Source organism: Cololabis saira, chromosome 19 (assembly GCF_033807715.1).
Source record: "Cololabis saira isolate AMF1-May2022 chromosome 19, fColSai1.1, whole genome shotgun sequence".
In the NCBI taxonomy this organism is placed as follows: domain Eukaryota; kingdom Metazoa; phylum Chordata; class Actinopteri; order Beloniformes; family Belonidae; genus Cololabis; species Cololabis saira.
The window spans coordinates 848,250-873,522 of NC_084605.1; the positions used below are offsets into that span (position 1 = coordinate 848,250).

A 25,273-nucleotide genomic window follows, 5' to 3' on the forward strand; every position below is an offset into this window, starting at 1 on the left:
TAAACAGAAATAAAACCCAAAGCGGTTAAAACAAAGAAGCTAATGTGAAAAATATATTTTCTGATCTTTTGTTTTTATTTATTTTTCCTCCTTAAAACTCAAGCCTTCTATTTTATTTTGATATATAATGTATTGTTCTTAATTTGTAACTGCATTTTATCCTGAAGTTTTGTACCTTTTTATTGTATATATCTGTCAATAAAAATAAAAAAGGAAACCTGAACAATCCTGCAAAGCAGTGAAGGAGTTTCCTGAACTTCAGCAGGTTTCTGGTGACGCGGCTCGTTTATGAAGAGATTTAAAGAGCTAAAGTTTTATTCTTCAGTTTGATTCATGATGCAAAAACTGTAGAAAGTGAAGCTTATTTATTTTTGCAATTTTGTAGGTTTGCTTCATGTGTGCAACACATTTCTTTTTTTCCTTTTTACTGTACAATACAGTATGCATTACTTTCAACATATTCTTTTCCAAAAAATAACCAGCTCCCTGAGGAAAAAAACAGCAGCAACAGCTAAACAAATAATCAAAATTTCAACAATTGTTCTGCAAAAATGTCAGATTTAATCCCCACACCTTTTCAGTGACTTGGTGGGTTTGCTTCATGTTACACATCCCCCCTATTTCCTGTCTCTCTCTCACTGCACAGATGTATTGAAGGCAAAATCTTAAAGAAATAAAAAGTCTTAAAAAAAAACAACCTCCTAACAGTGTCTTTTAACACGGCAGCAACTTTACTGATTAAAACAGGACAGAACCAAGAGAAAATAACCGCTATTTATTTATCTATTTATCTGTTTGAAATCTGCTTCTACTTCTATCTGCTAAAGAAGAAGTAGCGTATTCTTCTTTGCATTTATTTTGTCTTAGTTTTGATTCTAATTCCGGTTAGAGCGCCCCGAGTGGTGGAAGAAAAAACCACAGAATATCTGCACCTTTGTATTAGCTGCATGGATGAAAACCTATGGAAAAAGTAGCGGCTTATAGTCCAGAAAATACGGTAATTCAGTCAGATAAAAGTTAATTCTGAACACTTAGCCGTTAGCGGCGTCGTTTCTGCAGACGTTTCCGGGACAGACTTGATGAAAAACACAAGAAACTGTGACTCAAATGGCTTTTATTCTTGAAATCATTAGTGGTTTTAGCAAACACAGCAGAAGCAGAAATCAGGAATCAGTTACAGACGGAACGAAGCAGATTATTGTTTCAACACACGACCAGGGCGCTAACGTCTGCGCTAACATCTGCGCTAACATCTGCGCTAACATCGGCACCAACGAGGGTGTTGGCGGGTCTTTGGTTCGACTCCAGGTCCGATCTCAGAGCATCAGCGTCAGAAACTTCACCTCCATGGATTTAGTGAATGTTTAATGAATAAAACAGTCAGATATCGATGCAGAACAAGAACAACGGTGAATAACAGGAAGTTCAGAGGAAACAGTCAAAATCACGGTGAAAAGTCTAAACTTGGACGTTAAACGACTACGGTGACTCCAGAAAACACAGAAATGTACACTTTTCTTTCCTTTTCTATCCTTTTCTTTCTTTTTTCTTTCTTTCTCAGGCGACTTCCAAAGTTTAACCGCTTTGTTTCAGCAGAAAACACAGTTTAATTCATAAAGCTTGTAAAAGAAACACAGGAAAACAAATAAAGCACCATAAATACATTTAGTTAAAGAAGCCGGTAAACCTGAACAGTTGCAGTAACGGTTCAATTATGGTGAAATCTGTCAATAATCATAAAGATCCTGCACTCGGTGACAGGTTTTTCATATTTGGTGTTAGTTATGGACATAAGGTTTTCAAAAACCACCACAAACGAACGGCGTCGCCCCCTAGTGGCCGGTTTGCAGAAAAACGTTATTCACGAAATTTCGACTTTTTTCTCGAAACTTCAACTTTTTTCTCGAAGTGCACGATAAAAACAAAAATCGTATTTCTAGTTAAAATGTCTCATTTTTAGTCAAAAAAATCTCATTACACTTAAAACAAGATTCATCACCAGAAAAATAACTTGTTATTTGACCATTTTCACCTGTTTCAAGTAAATTTTCACTAGAAATAAGTAGAAAATGATTTATTTTCACATCACAAGCAAAAAAAATCTTGTTCCACTGGCAGATTTTTCTACTTATTTGAAGTAAAAATCTACTTGAAACAGGTGAAAATTGTTGATTTTTTTTCCAACAACATTTTGACTTTTTTTATATCTCAAAATTTTGAGAAAAAATTCGAAATGTCGACCAAATTTTGTTTTATTGTTTTATTTGACAATTGTAAATCTGTTTCAAGTAAATTTTCACTTGAAATAAGTAGAAAAAGATTTATCTTCTCATTACAAGCAAAAAAATCTTGTTCCACTGGCAGATTTTTCTACTTATTTTAAGTGAAAATCTACTTGAAACAGGTGAAAATTGTTGTTTTTTCCAGTGATGAGTCTTGTTTTAAGTGTAATGAGATTTTTTGACTAAAAATGAGACATTTTATCTAGAAATAAGACAAATATTCTTGTTAAGATTGTGAGTTTTTGCAGTGATCCAACACTTCTGTTGTGAAACAGAAACAGAAACGTGAACAGACTCGTCTGGAGGAAAAACGGCGAGCTTAAAGCAGATAATAATAATGATAAAACTAAACTACTCGTCCTCATCACAGTTTCTTATTAAAGCTTTTAAAAGAGGAATAATAATAGGCTTAAACGCCGTTAGTGACAACAAAGACTGTGATTATTTTCCAGGTACAAACGCAGTGAAATATAAAAGAAAAACCAGGTAAGATGTCGTTGCCGTGGAGACGGAATTGTTACAAACGAGATCAGACACAAATGAAATGATATAAGAGCAGATAAAACTAGTAACTAGAGGAAAACGTCTGTAAAACGACGGTTATTAAAGATTAAAGGGACAGAGACGGATCGGTGTGTGATTTATATATTTATATGATTCATCCTGCAGGAAAGAAACGTTTATGTCTTTATTCTGAAAAAACAGGCCCAGACTTGAGAGATGAACATTGAGAATAAAGAGAATAAAGATGTGTGTGTTTTTAACGTAAAAGTGGCAGCTGAGGCTGAAGGACGGACGGACGGACGGCAACGTTTCTGTCTTTATCTCTGTTTTTATTTTATATCTGCTTCATTTAAACAGTTGATAAGTTTTAATGAAAAAAAAAAAAATCTGCTCTGTTTTTCTGAATTTAACGTGATAATTATCTCAGAATTCCGAGAAAGGTTTTAATGAAAAAAATCTGCTCCGTTTTTTCTGAATTAATGAGATTATTGTCATAAAAAATTCAGAGAAAAAGTTTAATAAAAAAAAAATCTATTCCGTTTTTCTGAATTAACGAAATAATTATCTCAGAATTACAAGAAAAATGTTAATAAAAAAAATCGGCTCCATTTCTTCTGAATTTAACGCGATAATTATTTCAGAATTCCGAGAAAGGTTTTAATGAAAGAAAAAAAAACCTGCTGTTTTTCTGAATGAACGAGATAAAGGACAAAGTTTCATCAACCGTAAACACGTGTAGCTAAAAACCCAGTCAGGAATTATAGGTTAATAAGGTGAAATAAACAGAATAAAACACATTCTAAAGTTATTAGAAGCCAGGATTAAAATGTGACACATTAAAAAAGGGAATAAATCAGAATTAAAGCAGTTTTTCTCTCCTCTTTTGTGGTTCTGGCTCTGGCGCCCCCTCCTGGTCATCTCAGGAAGTTCATCCATCAAACTTAATAGTAGGAATAATAGAGGAAACTTATGGAAATAAGACGGAAATAGTTAATTATTCACTGCAAAAACTCAAAATCTTACCAGGAATATTTGTCTTATTTCTAGTTAAAATGTCTAATTTTTAGTCAAAAAAAATCTCATTACACTTAAAACAAGAGTCATTACCAGAAAAGTAACTTGTTATTTGACAATTATCACCTGTTTCAAGTAAATTTTCACTAGAAAATAAGTATAAAAAGATTTATTTTCACATTATAAGCAAAAAAAATCTTGTTCCACTGGCACAATGTAATTTTCCAATGACATTTAGACTTTTTTCTTGACTTTTTTCTCGACATTTTGACTTTTTTCTCAAAGTTTCGACTTTTTTTAAGTGAAAATTTACTTGAAACAGGTGAAAAAACAACAATTTTCACCTGTATCAAGTAAATTTTCACTTGAAATAAGTAGAAAAAGATTTATCTTCTCATTACAAGCAAAAAAATCTTGTTCCACTGGCAGATTTTTCTACTTATTTCAAGTGAAAATCTACTTGAAACAGGTGAAAATTGTTGTTTTTTCCAGTGATGAGTCTTGTTTTAAGTGGAATGAGATTTTTTTTTACTAAAATGAGAAATTCTAACTAGAAACAAGACAAATATTCTTGTTAAGATCCTGATCTCTGCAGGTTCACCCCCCTCCCTCCCTTTTAGGTAGAACTTGGACGTAAATAAAGTCCGGATGTTTTTAGTCGCTCTCTCTCTCCTTCTCCTCTTCCTCCTCCAGGTTTCAGTCGCTCTCTCTCTCCTTCTCCTCCTCCTCCTCCAGGGCGTCGTGGCTGTAATGCTCCTCCTCTTCCTCCTCCTCTTCCTCCAGCTCCTCGTCCTCTCCTCCTCCGTTCATCATCTCCATCTCCACCTCCACCTCCAGATCGTCTCCCTGCAGAACCTCTCCCTCCTTCTCCACCTCCACCATCTCCGTCCCCATCACCGTCTCCTCCGCCGCTCCGTCCCGGATCTTCTTCACGTGGAAGGTGAAGGGCGGGACTTTGTACACGGCCGTTTTGGAGCGGGCGTAGACCACGTGGTCGGGCGTGAACGCCTTCTTCACCTTTAAATAGAAGACAAGAACTTCAGGATGTTTGGTAACGGGAATGTGGATAACAGTCGGCTTCTAGTCCAACATGTTTTAGATCCATATTGGACCAAAAACACAAAAACTAATATGTCTGGAGCCGCAAAAAATGAAAAGTAATAATATTAGTTATAACTTATTTCTTCATTGTGCACTTTGAGAAAAAAGTCGAAATTTTGAGAAAAAAGTCAAAATGTTGAGAAAAAAGTCAAAATTTCCTAAAGAAAGTCAAAATTTTGAGAAAAAATCGAAATGTCGAGAAAAAAGACAAAATTTCGAGAAATAAGTCAAAATTTTGAGGAAAAAAGTAAAAATTTCGTAAAAAAAAATTCGAAATTTTGAGAAAAAAGTGGAAATGTTGAGCAAATAGTTGAAATGTCGAGAAAAAAGTCGAACTTTTGAGAATAAAAGGATTAAAAAGGAAAGGAAAAAGGAAGAGAAAAAAGAAAAAAAAGAAGAAAAAAAGAAGAAAAAAAGGAAAAAAAGGTCAAACATTTTCTAAAAAGCTCCAGGAGCCACTAGGGCGGCGCTAAAGAGCTGCGGGTTGACGAGCCCTGATTCATACAGACGTTTCGATTTTTTCTCAAAATTTCCACTTTTTTTCTACGAAATTTTAACTTTTTTCTCGCCATTTCGATTTTTTCTCAAAATTTCAACTTTTTTTTAGGAAATTTTGACTTTTTTCCCAACATTTTGACTTTTTTCCCAACATTTTGACTTTTTTCTCAACATTTCAACTTTTTTCTCGAAGTGCATAACGAAATAATACATCTCCCCCAGTTATAACTAATAATATTACTTTTCATTTTTTGCGGCTCCAGACATATTCGTTTTTTGTGTTTTGCCGACCGCTGAACTAGAAGCATCTCAATAATGGCAAAAGCTAAAACCTTCCTACAGAGCAAATCTCTCCACACTCTGTACTGTTTAATGGTTTTACCTTATTTAAATTACTGCATAGAGCTCTGGGGAAATACCAAAACCAGTATTCATTCTCCAAAAAAGAACCAGAATTATGCACAATTCCGGTTACCGGTATAATATTTAGAATGCTCAGGTATAATATTTATAATGCTCAGGTATAATATTGCAATGAAGTACTGTAATATTTTGTAATAACAGGTATATTTTTTGAGAAAGTAAAGCTTGCTGTTATATTTATTAGGGCCCGAGCACAGACAGTGCAAAGGCCGTATTGTGTCTGTAGGAATTTTTATTATTATTCTTCCGACAAAATGAGGGACTTTTTCCCCCTAAACGTTCCCCAAAAGTCACCAAATTTTGCACCAATCCAGTCCTGGTGAAAAATGTGATATTTAATGGTTTGTATTAATGGGCGTGGCCTAACGGCTCAACAGCACCCCCTAGAAAACTTTGTGCCTCAAGACCCACAATGCGGTTTGAAGACTCGATGGGCATTACTTTGCTCAGTCAAAAGTGTTACCGTGGCAACGCTAGATGCCAAAAAGCAAAAAAAACTAGGCGAAAATTCGGATGCTTATTGTTCGGCCGAACTTTACCGTAGAGACATCGTTCAAATTTACAAACACTCGGCCCGATTGGCACTAAAGGACCGTACAACCTCATCATGCTACTTATCACGGTTTTTGCGATATTTGACTTTCAATTTTAAAAAAAATTCCATTTTATTTTGGATGCTTGTTGCTAGGCAACGGTTTATCGTACAGACATCATTACAACGTTGACAAACCCGGGACACGTTGAACTACAACATATTTTAGTTTCATCACGCTAGCTATTACGGTTTTTGAGATATTCAACTATGCTCATTTTGATGCCAAAAATTTGATATTTCATGGTTTGCATTAATGGGCGTGGCCTAACGGCTCAACAGCGCCCCCTAGAAAACTTTGTGCCTCAAGCCCCACAATACGATTTGACGTACATGCACCAAAATCGGTACACACCTGTATCATGTCACAACTTAAAGAAAAGTCTCTTGGAGCCATGGCCAAAACCCAACAGGAAGTCGGCCATTTTGATTATTCTGAATTAATCGCGTAATTTTGGAGAAATTTATGCCATTTCTTCGGCCGTTAATACGGCCCGAACCGTAACGTGCACCCAGGTGTGTTATACTTCAAAATGTGCGTCTCCATCCTACGACTACACTCATTACTTTTCTCTTTCAAAAGCGTTACCGTGGCGACGCTAGACGCCAAAAACCGCGCCCCCCCTTCATCTGATTGGTCCATATTTGATAGTTCCTACTTTCTGTTATAACTTTTGAAAGGTTTGACATAAAGAGTCGTGGGTGGTGTCATCGGACTCGGTATTGAGTCCTTGAACATAATTGGTGCAAATTAGCCCCGCCCCTTCATCTGATTGGTCCATATTTGATAGTTCCTATTCTCCGCCATGACTTTTGAATGGTTTGACATGAAGAGTCATGGTGGTGTCATCGGACTCGGTTTTAAATCCTCGACTTTTATTGGTGAAATCGCTGCTTGCAGCTTTAATTTGTATTCTTTTCTGATGTTTAGTGTAATTGTTTTTCTTTTTTATTTAATACATTTTTTTAGTCAAACCTTGAAAAAAAATTTTTTGTCACATTTTGATAAAAAAGTTGAAATTTTGATAAAAAAGTTGAAATTTTAAGAAAAAGGTGACATTTTGAGAAAAAAGTTGAAATTTGGATGAAAAAGTAAAAATTTTGAGAAAAAAGTTGAGAAAAAAGTTGAAATTGAGAGAAAAAAGTTGAAATTTTGAGAAAAAGTTTGAAATTTTGATGAAAAAAGTTGAAATTTTGAGAAAAAAGTTGAAATTTGGATGAAAAAGTTGAAATTTTGAGAAAAAGGTGAAATTTTGAGAAAAAAGTTGAAATTTTGATGAAAAAAGTTGAAATTTGGATGAAAAAGTTGAAATATGAAAAAGTTAATATTTTGAGAAAAAAGTTGAGAAAAAAGTTGAAATTGAGAGAAAAAAGTTGAAATTTTGAGAAAAAGTTTGAAATTTTGATGAATAAGTTGAAATTTTGATGAAAAAGTAAATATTTTGAGAAAAAAGTTGAAATTGAGAGAAAAAAGTTGAAATTTTGAGAAAAAGTTTGAAATTTTGATGAAAAAGTTGAAATTTTGATGAAAAAAGTCGGAAAAAAAGTAGACATTTTGAGAAAAAAGTTGAAATTTTGATGAAAAAGTTGAAATTTTGAGAAAAAAGTCGAAATGTCGAAAACGCACGAAAGAACGAACGCACGAAAAAACGCATGCTCGCACGCAAAACGCACGCCCGCATGCTTGCGGGTTTTTTTCAAGTGTTTTTATTTTAAAAAAACACTATTTTTATTATTATTTTTATTTAATATGCTTGAAATAAAGATTTAAATCAGTCAAACCTTGTCTCCGGACGTCTTCATCTTCTGCTTCCGGTCCGGGTTGACGCTCATGCGCGTCCCCAGTTTCCCCATCTTCTTCTCGATGTTGTGGCGCGTCTTCTCCAGGTTCTCCTTGGTCTTCTGCCGGGTTTTCTCCAGGTTCTCCTTGGTTTTCTGCCGGGTCTTCTCCAGGTTCTCCTTGGTCTTCTGCTTGGTCTTTTCCAGGTTGTCCTTGGTCTTCTGTTTGGTCTTCTCCAGGTTCTCCTTGGTCTTGGCTCTGGTCTTGTCCATCTTCTCCCGGGAGAACACCGTCTTCAGGGTCTGGACGCGCTGCAGGCTGCTGCGCTTGATCTTCTCCGCCCGGGTCTCCTCGATGGCGTCCTCGATGTCCAGGCCCTCCTCGTCCGAGGACAGGTCCACGTGGGGCCGGTCCGGCTTGTCCCCGTCCTCCCCGTCCTCCGCCGCCTCCTTCAGCTCCAGCAGGCTGCCGCCCCGGCTCCCGGACACGGAGTCGGAAACCTTCATGGACTTGGAGATGCTGAGCTTTGACGGAAGCTTCACCTCGTCCTGCGGACAGACGGACAGAAGGACAGAAGTTAGCGTCGCTCCATTGGCTACCTGTAAAATTCAGAATCCAATTTAAAATTGTATTACTTGCATATAAAGCCCAAAACGGCTTAGCTCCGCAGTATTTACAAGACCTGATAGTGCCTTATGTTCCTGGCAGAGCTCTCCGCTCTCAGAGTGCAGGTTTACTCGTAGTTCCTAGAGTATCTAAATGTAGATTTGGAGGGCGGGCGTTCTGCTATCAGGCACCACTACTATGGAACCAACTTCCAATCTGGGTTAAGGAGGCTGACACCACCTCCACCTTTAAAACTAAACTTAAAACCTTTCTGTTTAGTAAAGCCTATAGTTAGTGTTTAGTAAACCTCTAGCTGGTGTTGGTAAATCTCTAGGTAGTGTAAACTCTAGTGTGTTAGAGTCAGTAGTCATAGTTGCAGCTATAGAACAAGACTATAATAGTTAGTCTCAAATATAGCTTCGCGGTAGATATGCTGCTATAGGCCTATGCTGCAGGGGGCACCGACATGATCCGCTGGGCGGTGCCTCTCACCCTTCTTCTCCTCTCCTCTCCCCTTCCTCTCTTCTCCATTTCCATTTTTATTTATTATAAATATCTCATAGCTATCGTTTTTGTCCATCGTTCCTGTAGTTTCTTGTGCCGGCCCCCCTTTTTTCTCTTTTGTGCATGTTTGCAGGCCGGAGCCTCGGGAGCTGCGTTCTGGCCGGCGGTCCCGGCCAGAACGCAGCATCGTTACCATCACATGACCAGCATTTTCGTTGCGTCTCGTTTTCCTCAGGTGATGAACGTTCGTTGACGACGATATTTAGTCAGAATCTTCGTTGACGAAAGCAACTTTACTCCTAACGAGTTTGTTACGTGGAAACAGTTTTGAATATGGATGGATGGATGGATGGATGGATGATGTTATGTTGTTACAACTGAGCATGAAACTCGTTTTCCTGCCAGAACAGTTTCTGATTAAGTTCCTGTTCACTTTCCTCCTCCATTCCTTCGTTCCCCTGGTTCTCCACCTCCCTCCCTCCCTCCTTATGCCGTCTCTTTTCCAGATTATCCATCTTTTCTGTCTCCACCGTTCCCCCTTTCACCTGGTGAGTACAGTGCTGAAGGGGCGGAGCCTCCGCCGGCTCCGGGACGTCTACATGGACGTCTACATGTCCATTGTCCTTCCCTTTTCCCTCCACTCCCGTCTCTCCGGTCAAAACAGGAACAGCTGGAACAAAGGGAGTGTTGGAGTGGTGGGGGGGTGAAGGTGTGGAAAACGGCCGTGTTTTCAGGAACAAAGGGAATGTTGGGGGGGGTGAAGGTGTGGAAAACGGCCGTGTTTTCAGGAACAAAGGGAATGTTGGGGGGGGTGAAGGTGTGGAAAACGGCCTGGGCTCTCGGCCGTCCTGGAAAAACATCTGTCCAGCAGGAAGACGATAGCATCAAAGTGCTGGATGGAAGGTATTTGAGGGCGGAGCCGGGCTATTGTCTCTGCGATGATCAGCGTTTACGGCGTATTGTTGCCGCGGCGTCTCGGGTGAACTTGACCTCGGAGGAGTGATGGGGCTTTTCCTGAGCAGCTGTGTTGACGGACCGAGCCGCAGGAAAATACTTTCCCAGCTCAAATTCCTTTGCTGACGACCCGAACTCTTGAAGCTCAGGCCTTCACACGACCTGGGAGTCTCTTACTCCGAGAGCTGCACCCAAATCAGGGGGATTTAATAACCGATCAGTGTTTTATAACCGCAGATTGTCCCTGACGGGGCACGGTGAGCACCTGACGGACAGATATCAGAAGAGATCAGTCATCTACGGAGCCCCAGAGAGGACATGGGGGGAAATATGATTAGTTCCCACGAAATACTAACTTAAGTTAATTAATGATATTAATAATTAAGCGTCTGCTAAATGACAGTAATAGTAGTAGAAGACTGATGTAGACTGATTGTAGAATGATCACTACAATCACACAGGATCAGGAAGTAACTAGATTTGGTCTGGAGCTCTCTGGTCTTGGTAGTGTCTTGGTCTTGGTCTTGGTAGTATCTTGGTAGTATCTTGGTAGTGTCTAGGTCTTGGTAGTATCTTGGTAGTGTCTTAGTCTTGGTAGTGTCGTGGTCTTGGTAGTGTCTGTGTCTTGGTAGTGTCTTGGTGGGTCTTGGTCTTGGTAGTGTCTTGGTAGTGTCTTGGTAGTGTCTTGGTAGTGTCTTGGTAGTGTCTTGGTAGTATCTTGGTAGTATCTTGGTAGTGTCTTGGTAGTGTCTTGGTAGTGTCTTGGTAGTGTCTTGGTGGGTCTTGGTCTTGGTAGTGTCTTGGTAGTGTCTTGGTCTTGGTAGTGTCTTGGTAGTGTCTTGGTAGTGTCTTGGTAGTATCTTGGTAGTATCTTGGTAGTGTCTTGGTAGTATCTTGGTAGTGTCTTGGTAGTGTCTTGGTAGTATCTTGGTAGTGTCTTGGTAGTATCTTGGTAGTGTCTTGGTAGTATCTTGGCAGTGTCTTGGTCTTGGTAGTGTCTTGGTAGTGTCTTGGTAGTGTCTTGGTAGTATCTTGGTAGTGTCTTGGTAGTGTCTTGGTAGTGTCTTGGTAGTGTCTTGGTAGTGTCTTGGTAGTATCTTGGTAGTATCTTGGTAGTGTCTTGGTAGTATCTTGGTAGTATCTTGGTAGTATCTTGGTAGTGTCTTGGTAGTGTCTTGGTAGTGTCTTGGTAGTATCTTGGTAGTATCTTGGTAGTATCTTGGTAGTGTCTTGGTAGTGTCTTGGTAGTGTCTTGGTAGTGTCTTGGTAGAATCTTGGTAGTATCTTGGTAGTGTCTTGGTAGTGTCTTGGTAGTGTCTTGGTAGAATCTTGGTAGTATCTTGGTAGTGTCTTGGTAGTGTCTTGGTAGTGTCTTGGTAGTATCTTGGTAGTGTCTTGGTAGTGTCTTGGTAGAATCTTGGTAGTATCTTGGTAGTGTCTTGGTAGTGTCTTGGTAGTGTCTTGGTAGTATCTTGGTAGTATCTTGGTAGTATCTTGGTAGTGTCTTGGTAGTGTCTTGGTAGTATCTTGGTAGTATCTTGGTAGTGTCTTGGTAGTGTCTTGGTAGTGTCTTGGTAGTGTCTTGGTAGTATCATGGTAGTGTCTTGGTAGTGTCTTGGTAGTATCTTGGTAGTATCTTGGTAGTGTCTTGGTAGTGTCTTGGTAGTGTCTTGGTAGTGTCTTGGTAGTATCATGGTAGTGTCTTGGTAGTATCTTGGTAGTATCTTGGTAGTATCTTGGTAGTGTCTTGGTAGTGTCTTGGTAGTATCTTGGTAGTGTCTTGGTAGTGTCTTGGTAGTATCTTGGTAGTGTCTTGGTCTTGGTAGTGTCTTGGTAGTGTCTTGGTAGTGTCTTGGTAGTATCTTGGTAGTGTCTTGGTAGTGTCTTGGTAGTGTCTTGGTAGTATCTTGGTAGTATCTTGGTGGTATCTTGGTAGTGTCTTGGTAGTATCTTGGTAGTGTCTTGGTCTTGGTAGTGTCTTGGTAGTGTCTTGGTAGTGTCTTGGTAGTGTCTTGGTAGTATCTTGGTAGTGTCTTGGTAGTGTCTTGGTAGTATCTTGGTAGTGTCTTGGTAGTTTCTTGGTAGTATCTTGGTAGTATCTTGGTAGTATCTTGGTAGTGTCTTGGTCTTGGTAGTGTCTTGGTAGTGTCTTGGTAGTATCTTGGTAGTATCTTGGTAGTATCTTGGTAGTGTCTTGGTAGTGTCTTGGTAGTATCTTGGTAGTATCTTGGTAGTGTCTTGGTAGTGTCTTGGTAGTGTCTTGGTAGTGTCTTGGTAGTGTCTTGGTAGTATCATGGTAGTGTCTTGGTAGTGTCTTGGTAGTATCTTGGTAGTGTCTTGGTAGTGTCTTGGTAGTGTCTTGGTAGTGTCTTGGTAGTATCTTGGTAGTGTCTTGGTAGTGTCTTGGTAGTGTCTTGGTAGTATCTTGGTAGTGTCTTGGTCTTGGTAGTGTCTTGGTAGTGTCTTGGTAGTATCTTGGTAGTATCTTGGTAGTGTCTTGGTAGTGTCTTGGTAGTGTCTTGGTAGTGTCTTGGTAGTATCATGGTAGTGTCTTGGTAGTGTCTTGGTAGTATCTTGGTAGTATCTTGGTAGTGTCTTGGTAGTGTCTTGGTAGTGTCTTGGTAGTGTCTTGGTAGTATCATGGTAGTGTCTTGGTAGTATCTTGGTAGTATCTTGGTAGTATCTTGGTAGTGTCTTGGTAGTGTCTTGGTAGTATCTTGGTAGTGTCTTGGTAGTGTCTTGGTAGTATCTTGGTAGTGTCTTGGTCTTGGTAGTGTCTTGGTAGTGTCTTGGTAGTGTCTTGGTAGTATCTTGGTAGTGTCTTGGTAGTGTCTTGGTAGTGTCTTGGTAGTGTCTTGGTAGTATCTTGGTAGTATCTTGGTGGTATCTTGGTAGTGTCTTGGTAGTATCTTGGTAGTGTCTTGGTCTTGGTAGTGTCTTGGTAGTGTCTTGGTAGTGTCTTGGTAGTGTCTTGGTAGTATCTTGGTAGTGTCTTGGTAGTGTCTTGGTAGTATCTTGGTAGTGTCTTGGTAGTTTCTTGGTAGTATCTTGGTAGTATCTTGGTAGTATCTTGGTAGTGTCTTGGTCTTGGTAGTGTCTTGGTAGTGTCTTGGTAGTATCTTGGTAGTGTCTTGGTAGTGTCTTGGTAGTGTCTTGGTAGTATCTTGGTAGTGTCTTGGTCTTGGTAGTGACTTGGTAGTGTCTTGGTAGTGTCTTGGTAGTGTCTTGGTAGTATCTTGGTAGTGTCTTGGTCTTGGTAGTGTCTTGGTAGTGTCTTGGTAGTGTCTTGGTAGTGTCTTGGTAGTATCTTGGTAGTGTCTTGGTCTTAGTAGTGTCTTGGTAGTATCTTGGTAGTATCTTGGTAGTATCTTGGTAGTGTCTTGGTAGTGTCTTGGTAGTGTCTTGGTAGTGTCTTGGTAGTGTCTTGGTAGTATCTTGGTAGTGTCTTGGTAGTATCTTGGTAGAGTCTTGGTAGTATCTTGGTAGTGTCTTGGTAGTGTCTTGGTAGTGTCTTGGTAGTGTCTTGGTAGTATCTTGGTAGTGTCTTGGTAGTGTCTTGGTAGTATCTTGGTAGTGTCTTGGTAGTATCTTGGTAGAGTCTTGGTAGTATCTTGGTAGTGTCTTGGTAGTGTCTTGGTAGTATCTTGGTAGTGTATTGGTAGTGTCTTGGTAGTGTCTTGGTAGTATCTTGGTAGTGTCTTGGTAGTGTCTTGGTGGTATCTTGGTAGTGTCTTGGTAGTATCTTGGTAGAGACTTGGTAGTATCTTGGTAGTGTCTTGGTAGTGTCTTGGTAGTATCTTGGTAGTGTCTTGGTAGTATCTTGGTAGAGTCTTGGTAGAGTCTTGGTAGTATCTTGGTAGTATCTTGGTAGTGTCTTGGTAGTGTCTTGGTAGTGTCTTGGTAGTGTCTTGGTAGTATCTTGGTAGTATCTTGGTAGTGTCTTGGTAGTGTCTTGGTAGTGTCTTGGTAGTATCTTGGTAGTATCTTGGTAGTGTCTTGGTAGTGTCTTGGTAGTATCTTGGTAGTGTCTTGGTAGTATCTTGGTAGTGTCTTGGTAGTATCTTGGTAGAGTCTTGGTAGTGTCTTGGTCCTGGTAGTATCTTGGTAGTGTCTTGGTAGTATCTTGGTAGTATCTTGGTAGTATCTTGGTAGTATCTTGGTAGTATCTTGGTAGTATCTTGGTAGTGTCTTGGTCCTGGTAGTATGTTGGTAGTGTCTTGGTAGTATCTTGGTAGTTTCTTGGTAGTATCTTGGTAGTGTCTTGGTAGTATCTTGGTAGTGTATTGGTAGTGTCTTGGTAGTGTCTTGGTATTATCTTGGTATTTTCTTGGTAGTGTCTTGGTAGTATCTTGGTAGTGTCTTGGTAGTGTCTTGGTAGAGTCTTGGTAGTGTCTTAGTAGTATCTTGGTAGTATCTTGGTAGTGTCTTGGTAGTATCTTGGTAGAGTCTTGGTAGTATCTTGGTAGTGTCTTGGTAGTGTCTTGGTAGTGTCTTGGTAGTATATTGGTAGTATCTTGGTAGTGTCTTGGTCTTGGTAGTATCTTGGTAGAGTCTTGGTAGTATCTTGGTAGTATCTTGGTAGTATCTTGGTAGTGTCTTGGTCTTGGTAGTATCTTGGTAGTGTCTTGGTCTTGGTAGTATCTTGGTAGTGTCTTGGTAGTGTCTTGGTCTTGGTAGTGTCTTGGTCTTGGTAGTGTCTTGGTAGTGTCTTGGTAGTATCTTGGTAGTGTCTTGGTAGTATCTTGGTAGTATCTTGGTAGTGTCTTGGTAGTGTCTTGGTAGTGTCTTGGTAGTATCTTGGTAGTATCTTGGTAGTATCTTGGTAGTGTCTTGGTAGTGTCTTGGTAGTATCTTGGTAGTGTCTTGGTAGTATCTTGGTAGTATCTTGGTAGTATCTTGGTAGTGTCTTGGTAGTATCTTGGTAGTATCTTGGTAGTATCTTGGTAGTGTCTTGGTAGTATCTTAGTAGTGTCTTGGTAGTGTCTTGGTAGTGTCTTGGTAGTATCTTGGTATTTTCTTGGTAGTATCTTGGTAGTATCTTGGTAGTATCTTGGTATTATTATCTCTCTGGTCTCGGTTTAGGCGGTTTAATCTTGACTACAAGTCTACTACGAGTCAAACACACGACATCATAGTTTACAGTCAGACACCGACCCCCAACTTTAATCACTAGTTTATCGGTGACCCAAAGACAATAGAGGACAACATTACAACAAAATACACAAAAAAGATTATCAATAGGCATTAAGGCGGGGCTGGAAACGCTGCTGCTGATTGGTCGACGTGGAACTAATGTAAGAAGTTGCCAAGCGAACGGATTGGACGTATCGATCACCGACCAGGATTTGACCTTGAAACCTTGAGACCTTGAAGTTCCTGGTAAATGTTTCAAGAGACGTTTGTTTACGAGTCGTAGGAGGGAGACTTGAGGACGGAGACGTGAGCTCAAGCTCTGGAAACAGTTGTAGGAAGTTCAAGCGTCACTTTGGTGTTTTCCACTTTCCGGCTCCGAAGTTAATGGGACATTGTTCTCCGAAACAGGAAGTGGAAAATACACCGAGCTGGAGTGTAGTCGCTAGTGTGTGTTTGTGTGTGTGTGTTTGTGCGAGTGTGTGATCGTTTAGAGTGTGTGTGTGTGTGTGTGTGTGTGTTTGTGCGAGTGTGTGATCGTTTAGAGTGTGTGTGTGTGTGTGTGTGTGTGTGTGTGTGTGTGTGTGTGTGCGAGTGTGTGATCGCTCAGAGAGTGTGTGTGAGTGTGTGCGGCTGCCGACTGACTCTTACACAACAGAGAGACGGTTTCCGTGGCAACATCACACACAAATTAAAAGATTGCATTTGCTTGTTGCAAAACACAGTAAACCACAATCTGAGCGTGTGTGTGTGTGTGTGTGTGTGTGTGTGTGTGTGTGTGTGTGTGTGTGTGTGTGTGTGTGTGTGTGTGTGTGTGTGTGTGTGTGTGTAATTGTGTCATGATGTTTCATCAGAATGTGGAACTTTAATATTGATTGATGAGTTTGTGGGAGAGAGTTGGAGCTTCTTAAATTAATATATTGTGAAACCAAATAAACACTTTCATCAAGTCAAGTCTTTCTTTCCTTCTTCTTCTTCTCCTCCTCCTTCATTCCTTCATTCCTTCCCTCTCTCTCATCAGTGATGACAGATTTCTGCCATGAATCATTGTTTCTGGGAAAGTAATTAATCTGTTGTTTACAGTTTTGTTACCGTGGATCTTTTCACTCTGGTCTCACTGACGCGTTAATACATGAATATATATATATAAATATATAAATATATATATAAATATATAAATGTATATCAAAGCTAAAGCCACAGGAATGACCCCCCAGCCAGATCTCTGATTCCTCAGAGTTAATGGATCCAGAACTTCCAGTCTTCAACATTAAGATCATTAAAACCACGTGGACGTGATTACCACGGAAACCTAATAGAAACATTATAAACCTAATCAAAACAGAATAAACTCATAATAAACCTCTTTGTTTCTGCAGAAAATGACCCGATGACCGTTTTTCTTCTTCCTCCAGAGCCGTTTCCTGTCCGGCTACTTCATCGTTGTAGAAAATAAAGTTTATTTAAGTGATTTATATTTTATAATCAGTAGGAGACTGTAACGTTACAACCTCTGGAATCTTAGCTGACCTCTTAGCCTGAATTCTGGTTCTGCTTTAAGCTACACTGTAGGTTAGCGGCTACGCGGCTATGCTGTAGGTTAGCGGCTACGCCGTAGGCTAGCGGCTATGCTAGTCTCTCTGTAGCTATGCCTTAGGTTAGCAGCTACGCTAGGCGCTCTGTAGCTATGCCGTAGGTTAGAAGCTATGTGGCTACGCGGCTACGTGGCTATGCTAGGCTCTCCGTAATTACGCCGTAGGTTAGCGGCTACGTGGCTACGCCGTAGGTTAGCGGCTACGCTAGGCTCTCCGTAGCTACGCCTTAGGTTAGCCGCTACGCTAGGCTCTCCGTAGCTACGGCGTAGCCTGCTAGCACCTCCCACAAAATGTAACTACGACCCAACACAGACCGAGGGCTGTGATTGGTTCTTGGTAGCGACGCAGTTCCAGTTCCGGTTCGTGAAGCAGTCGTGAACTTTCAGCCTCTTTTCTATTCGTGTTTGTGATTTTTCTTGTTTTGGTTGTTTTGGTTTTTTGCACAATAGTCCTTATCAGATATTCAGTGAAAAGTAAGTGTAACAAATTGAAAGTGGCTTCTCTTTCCCACATTCTTCCACTCTCTCCAGTCCCTCCCCCTGATTGACAGTAAGTGGCTTTTCATCTGGGTAGCTCCCAGTAACTCATGTCCCTTCAAAATAAAACTCCTGAAAACCTATTTTTTTCCATGTTAGCACCACTGAGTCCACGTTTCCACATAGCCGGGTATTTACAGAAACGGATATTTCCCCCTCTACGTTTAGAAAAATCCCATCATTTCCAGGAACCTGCATCTCAAAATTTTCTCAAAATGTCAACTTTTTTCTCAAAATTTCAACTTTTATCTGAAAATTTTGACTTTTTTCTCAAAATTTTGACTTTTTTATCAAAATTTCAACTTTTTTAACGACATTTCGTACTTTTTCTCAAAATTCCTCAAAATTTCTCAAAAACTGATATTTCCCCCTCTACGTTTCTAAAATTACCATCATTTCCAGGAACCTGCATAAATATCTGTTAAAGGTATTGTGACATCATTTTTAACATGCTTTTAACACTATTAAAAGTCTTGGCCAACATCCCTCAAATGTGTCTAAAAAGGTGTAACAAGAAAAACTTCACTCCAGTACTCCATTCCTGGCTTTTTATTACAGTGATTTTTTGCGCCGTGAAAAACGCTTCCTTTTCCCCCTTTCCTGTCAATCATTGCCCCGCTCCTCCTCCCAACCTCCTCCAACCAACTGCTACACACTTCTGCCGTCTCCACACACACGCGCGCACACCACAAACACCCACACACACAGCCCAGACAGGGCGACTACAGCCCGGGGATGAAGTCCGGGACCAGAGGACTGAAAGGCAGCACCGTAGCTCCCCACAAGCAATACGCTCACAGCGGTGTCGGAGAGTTAAGCCGGGAGCGACAGGCGAAGCATGCACGGAAAAGCAGCACGGCGAAGCAGTCCACAGCAAACAATCATAAAAATAAAGGCATGCAAGCAGCACTGTCCCCTTATCTTAAGTCCAGTCAGTGGCCGCGGGTCTTCTTAGCAGTTTTCCTCCGGTGAGTAGAACAGAAGAGGCTCTAAACAGCTCCGTGTTAAGCCTGATTTATGGTTCCGCGTTAAATCAACGCAGAGCCTACGCCGTAGGGTTCAGCGTACGGTGCGCGTCGCCGCGTAACCCTACGCCGTAGGCTCTGCGTCGGTGTAACGCGGAACCATAAATCAGCCTTTATGGTGCGCTGGAGAGGAGAGGAGGCAGGGAGCTGGGTGGAGGGGGCGGTGATTTAGTGATTTACCACCAAACCAGATGCGCCGTTTTTGCATAGTTATGCGGAAATTCCCAGAAAGCACACAATACACTGAATGTTAAAAGTTTTTTTTTTTTTTGGGTGCAATTGATGTCAAGACACCCAACAAAACACAAAAAAATCAAGAAAAATGTGTTTTTCATGTCACAATACCTTTAAGGTGCTATGAGCAGCCAAACCTACAGGGGGCAGTGTAACGAGAAGATAAAGTCATGCTAGCCAATCACAATCCTTGAAAAAAACATCAACAAATGACACGAGTAACTTCCAGTTACTTCCAAGATGAACCAGAGTCTTTGGTTTGGAGTGACAGAGAAGTGGAGTTACTTTTAAGTGTGAAGTTAGAAAATATGGAATTTGTGAAAAAATATAAAATGGAATTTGTGTAAAAATAAAACGGAATTTTCGGAAAAATAAAACGGAATTTGTGGAAAAATAAAACGGAATTTGTGTAAAAATAAAACAGAATTTGGGGAAAAATAAAACGGAATTTTCGGGAAATATAAAACGGAATTTGTGGAAAAATAAAACGGAATTTTCGGAAAAATAAAACGGAATTTTCGGAAAAATAAAACGGAATTTTCGGAAAAATAAAACGGAATTTGTGGAAAAATAAAACGGCATTTGTGGAAAAATAAAACGGAATTTTGGGAAAACCAGGTAAAATACAAGAAAACATTGACGGTTACAAACTAATTGTAACCACAGGTGTCACTCATGACGCTGGTGACGTTTCTGTCTCATAATGAAAAAAAAGAAATCTCCACTTTGGAGTTCCGGAGTTTTCAGAAATGATGGTTTTTGGAGACTTTGAGCTTCGTTTTTGTGTAAACGAACGACCAAAACGCATGAAAACACCATGTTCTTGCTACGTAGAAACGGGACCTTAAAGCTCCAAACATGTGGGTGTCCCCGTCTCCATGGTAACCGTGGTAACCCCCCCAGTTGTTTTTCATTCATGCTCTCACACTAACATGTGTGCAGAGACGGAGCAGCAACCGGGATGATTCAGATGGAAAACAGCTGACTCAGAGTGTTGGTGGATTGTGGTGCAGGGCGGGGCCGGGGGGGCCTAAGGGTGGGGGGGTCTAAGGGTGGGGGGGGCACCCTGGAACCCTCCCCTCCCACTGCAGCCTCTCCTCCAGATGGGGGGGTGAGAGGGTGAGAGGGTGAGGAATCCTGCAGGAATCCTGCAGGAACCAGCAACACTCCCTCCTCTGTTTCTGTTCCCTTTAAATGGAAACCAGAAACACGTGTGTGTGTGTGTGTGTGTGTGTGTGTGTGTGTGTGTGTGTGTGTGTGTGTGTGTGTGTGTGTGTGTGTGTGTGTGTGTGTGTGTGTGTGTGTGTGTGTGTGTGTGTGAGTGAGGGGAATCCTCTCAGTGGGAACAGGAACTAAACCAACGTCCAGTTCAGGTCGGGCTGTTAATCACACGCTTTATCAGGGAAACCAGGCGTCGCCTTCCTCCTATTTACATTAATATTTCATATCAATAAAAAATATTAATATGGAAATATAAATATTTTAAATATTACATTTTAAATTTTACAATATTTTATTTTACTTTGAAATGTTTTTTATTTTAAAATAAAATAAAATATGTTATTTTACTGGTAGACATTAATAAGATATTATTAAAATATTATTTTAATATTTCATATTTTCAATTTTCATTTTAATGTAATATTAAAATATTAATATTTAAATGTTCAAATATTTTGCTTTGTTTTGAAATGTATTTCATTTTATTTTGAAGTTAAATTAAATATTTTATTTTACTAGTAGACATGGTAGACATTAATAAAATCTTTTAATTTAATATTTAAATTTTAAAATATTTTGTTTTATTTTTTAAATGTATTTCTTTTTTTTATTTTAAAATAAAATATTTTAGAGATAAATAAGATATTATACAAATATTAATATTTTCATATTTTCATGTTTTAATTTTAATTTAATATTATATTCTGCTTCATTTTGAAATGTATTTTATTTTATTTTAAAATAAAATTAAATATTTCTATTTTACTGGTAGACACGGTAGACATTAATAAAATATGAATATGAAAATATTTCAGCGAGTAAATTAAAAATTTAAAAAATTAAAAATATATTAAAAATGTATTTTATTTTATCTTATTTTAAAATAAAATAAAATATTTTATTTTACTGTTAGTCCACGAGTCTTCCCAGTCAACACCCATGTTGACTTTGACTTTGACGGCGGTACTGAAGTGATGCTAACACGTTAATCACACGTTAATCAGGGAAACCAGGCATCGCCTTCCTCTGAAACCTTCAACGTTAGCTCCAAGCTAACGGGGGAGGAGAGTTTCACGTCCTCTCGCTGCTCAAACACTCAAATACTTCACAGCTCCGTCCTAAACCCGAGCTGAAGATTCTCTGAGGATTCCTGGGCGTTTGTTAGCGCTGGGGAACTCCAGCCTCCTCCGAGCCGCAGCAGCAGAACGTTCATGTAGACAACACCCCGACGGAGAGATAAGATCAATAAAAGATAAATAAAACCTGAAATACTGAAGTGGTGCTAAAGAGAAAAACAAATATGGGATGTCTTTCTAAAGGAGGTGAAGGTTTAAAAACAGACAGGAAGTCCTGCACGAGTCCTGGTGCATAAATGTCCTGGTGCATCATAGTGAGGGAAATGAAGTCAGGTTTTTAGGAGAATCGTTCACTTTGTGAGACAAGCACCAAATGTTGCATGAACATTGCCGAGTAGCTACTTCTGCAGAAAAGCCCGTTAGCCACCTGAAAATCCAAGATGGCGGCCGTTTTTCAAGATGTCTCATGAAAGCTAAAACAAGGTTGTCAGTGTAGAACTTGAATTGCTGAACATATTTTAATGATCTCTTTATCATGCGTTTTGGCTAAACAAATTCTATGATGTTAATACAAATTAAATATGGCTTCCAGTTTTCAAGATGGCGGGCCAATTCTGACTAATATCTGTTTTCTGTTGCAATTCGATCAGAAATGAAGTTTCTAAATTTGAACCGGATTAAAATCTAAAAAAAAAAAACATTTATAAAAAATGTTTATGATCATCGGCGATCTACAAGCTCATAATGTGATGTGACACGTGAGGTAAAAAACACATAAAAACGGCTTTTGTGGTGGCCATTTTGGAAAACGGCAGCCATGTTGTTTTTTTTGCGTGGCTAACGGGCTTTTTTGAAAAAGTAGAACTAGAACAGACTTTGTGCAAATTTGGCGCTTGTCTCACAAAGTCACTAACTGTGGAGAAGTTGAGAAAAAAGCCGAAATTTTGAGAAAAGAGTCGACATTTTGAGAAAAGAGTCGAAATTTTGAGTGAAAAGTCAAAACTTTGAGAAAAAAGTAGAAAAAAAGTCGATATTTCCAGAAAAAGTCGAAATTTTGAGAGAAAAGTCGAAACTTTGAGAAAAAAGTCGAAATCTTTAGAAAAAAGTTGACATTTTGAGAAAAGAGTTGACATTTTCAGAGAAAAGTTGAAATTTTGAGAAAAAAGTTGAGAAAAAAGTCGAAATTTTGAGAAAAAGTCGAAATTTTGAGAAAAAAGTCGAAATCTTTAGAAAAAAGTTGAGAAAAAAGTCGAAATTTCGAGGAAAAAGTCAAAATTTTGAGAAAAGAGTTGACATTTTCAGAGAAAAGTTGAAATTTTGGGAAAAAAGTCGAGAAAAAAGTCGAAATTTTGAGAAAAAGTCGAAATTTTGAGAGAAAAGTCGAAATTTTGAGAAAAAAGTCTAAGAAAAAAAAAGGCACTAACAGAAATGTCCTGGTGCATCAGCACTAACGCAGGCAGCGCAGGCAGGTGGAAGCAGCAGCGGGATGACCAGAGGGGGGTGGGGACTGCAGGCAGGTGGAAGCAGCAGTGGGATGACCAGAGGGGGGGGTGCAGGCAGGTGGAAGCAGCAAGCCCCAGGTTGGTTCAGGGTCGGGGAAAGGTTGAGAAGGGGCAGGGCCAGGGAGAGGAGTCTTGACGGACAAACCATCTCCCCCGCCTGAAAGGAAACAGCAATCAAACTGAAATCCTGCAAATCCTGAATGTGAAGCTTCAGCTTTGACCCAGAGTAACAGAAGATTCATCACTGCTTTTGTTCCAGTTACTGTCGTTAGAAACACAGGATTTATTTATCTGCTCATGTTTCCCTGGAAACGAGGGATGGTCCCGGTCCAGGGAAGGAGGGAGAGAATTCCCTCTCTCCTTCTCTCCTTCTCTCCTTTAATCAGAGACTCGGGACCAGAGAGCAGATTACATCTGTATAAAGTTATTTCTGCCGGTTATTTCTATATAAAGTGAAGTTATGTCCGTTCCCTTTCCTTTCCTTTCCTTTCCTTTCCTTTCCTTTCCTTTCCTTTCCTTTCCTTTCCTTTCCTTTCCTCTCCTTTCCTTTCCTTTCTTCTCCTTTCCTTTCCTTTCCTTTCCTCTCCTTTCCTTTCCTTTCCTCTCCTTTCCTTTCCTTTCCTTTCCTTTCCTTCCCTTTCCTTTCCTTTCCTTCCCTCTCCTTCCCTTACATCTCTATAGAGTAAAGTTCCTCTGCCGTGTTATTTCTATATAAAGTTAGTTATGCACCGGTCCCCGAGGGCAGACATGAGTCACCGACTTCTGCCTCTTTCCTCTTTTTCTGCTCCTTTCTTCATCTTTCCATCCCGGCTGCTTGTTTTTTATTATCCCTCCCTCTTTCCCTCCTTCTTTCCCTCCGTTCTAGTCCGTTCCCTCGCGGCTACAGGGATAAATATAGACGGGCAGAAATCTGTGGAGGAGGGAGCAACATCAGCGCCGCGTCGCCATGGCAACCGGCAAACATTCCCGTAGCAGAGAATAACAGAGTTAGAGGAGTTTACTCTGGATTCACTTTCCCCGGGTCTGCAGCGCGGCTAACGCTGCACGCTGAGACCCGCTGCACTGTAAAACCTAACAGCACATCTTAACTAGAAAATTCCAGGAAATGTTGATATGGGCATGCCCTACCGCTGGTACTGGTAAAAAAAAAACCCCATCCGAATGAATGGGGCCATTTGGCATGGATTTTGACATAAAATGTCCTTAAATCGCAGCTTCATGAAATTTGAGTATGTTGAAGTCCCCAGCGTGCTGAGTCGGGAAACATTTGTACGATGTCTCTACGATAACCTGTTGCCTAGCAACAAGCGTCCAAAGTCAAACAGAAAAAAAAAAAAAAAAATGAAAGGTCAATATCACAAAAACTGTAATAATTGGAATAATGAGCTTGTACGGTCATTTAGTGCCAATCGGGCCGAGTGTCTGAAAGTTTGAACGATGTCTCTACGATAAAGTTCGGCCGAGCAATAAGCGTCTGAATTTTCTGCTTTTTTTTTGCTTTTTGGCATCTAGCGTTGCCACGGTAACACTTTTTACTGAGAAAAGTAATGCCCATCGAGGAACGATGGAGACGCATCTAACGATGTATGCCATGCATGGGTGCACGTTCCGGTTCAGGCTATGTTAACGGATAGGTTTTTTTTTCACCGTGGTAAAAAACTCCATCCGAATGAATGGGGCCATGTGGCCTGGATTTGGACATAAAATTTCCTTAAATCCCAACTTCATGAGATTTGAGTATGTTGAAGTCCACAGCGTGCCGAGTCGGGAAACATTTGTACGATGTCTCTACGATAACCTGTTACCTAGCAACAAGCGTCCAAAGTCAAACGGAAATAAAAAAAAAAATGAAAGGTCAATATCGCAAAAACTGTAATAATTGGAAGAATGAGGTTGTACGTTCCTTTAGTGCCAATCGGGCCGAGTGTTTGAAAGTTTGAATGATATCTCTATGATAAAGCTCGGCCGAACAATAAGCGTCCGAATTTTCGCCTTTTTTTTTTTGCTTTTTGGCGTCTAGCGTTGCCACGGTAACCCCTATTACTGAGAAAAGTAATGCCCATCGAGGCACGATCGAGACGCATCCAACGATGTATGGCATGCATGGGTGCACGTTGCCGTTCGGGCCGCATTAACGGACGAAAAAAGAGTGCGGAATAAGAATAATAAGAAAAGGGAAACCTTTTCTGTATCCTAATATATCGCCTTCATTTTCATGTTTTTCCTCGTTTTTCCGGCCGTGTTTTATTTTTTGGGGATTTTTCTTTTCCACATCAGAGCGGGGTCATGCTGTACACCCGCTGGTGTGACGTGGGACTTTTGCGACTTTAGCTTGTTAGCAAAATGCTAGCAACATTGCCATTTGGGCCATTCTGGACGATTGCAATATGGTCATGCCACTACTTGGCATGAACATAATAACAGAATAAGTTGAAATAACTTCAACTTTGGAAAACGTTGTGGTCACTCATTGCCATCAGTTAAAATAACTAAACAATTAATTAAATACATGTTTGAAGCTGGTATAAGATGTCTGTGTTTGTGTTAAAGCAACTTAAAGTTGAGTTATTTAAGTTATGACGACTAAAATGGTTTAAAATCGGTTTCCTAGAATGAATTGAGGTAGAAGTTGTGACCAGTAATGTGATCATTTAATTTAGAGGAATAAAACTGAGTAACTTAGTGCTAACATTTAT

At 39.9% G+C, this 25,273-nt stretch overlaps 1 pseudogene; it reads right to left on the reverse strand.

The window, feature by feature from the left end:
* Window positions 1–1,097: 1,097 nt before the first annotated feature.
* Window positions 1,098–25,273, reverse strand: part of LOC133419853 (caveolae-associated protein 1-like) — a 38,426-nt pseudogene continuing 14,250 nt past the window's right edge.